Here is a 329-nt window from a genome sequence, read left to right as displayed (position 1 = left end):
GGGGCCCCCCAGCAGCAGCAGCAGGTTCGCGGGGGGGGCCCCCGAGGGGCCCTGGGGCGGCGTCGACGTGTGGGGCCTCTGCCTCCCCCTGGGGGGGGGCCCCTCCCCCTGGAGGGCCCCCGAAGACAGGGGGCCCCTCTGGAACTCGGGGGCCCGGGGGGCCCTCCACCTCAGCATTTACTGCCGCATTATTGTTGACATTCCTTTGCTGACTTTGGCGCTGCACCTCTCCAGGTGGCTGCATGCGCAGGGGGAGGCTTTCGGGGCCCCCCTGAGTTTGGGGGAGGCGGGGGGCCCCCAGGGGCCCTGGCGGAGGCCCCTGGAGGCCC

This window comes from Eimeria tenella, genomic scaffold, assembly GCF_000499545.2.
Source record: "Eimeria tenella Houghton genomic scaffold, Eth_scaff1828, whole genome shotgun sequence".
Lineage (NCBI taxonomy): Eukaryota > Apicomplexa > Conoidasida > Eucoccidiorida > Eimeriidae > Eimeria > Eimeria tenella.
Note: the sequence above shows the minus strand (reverse complement) of the source record.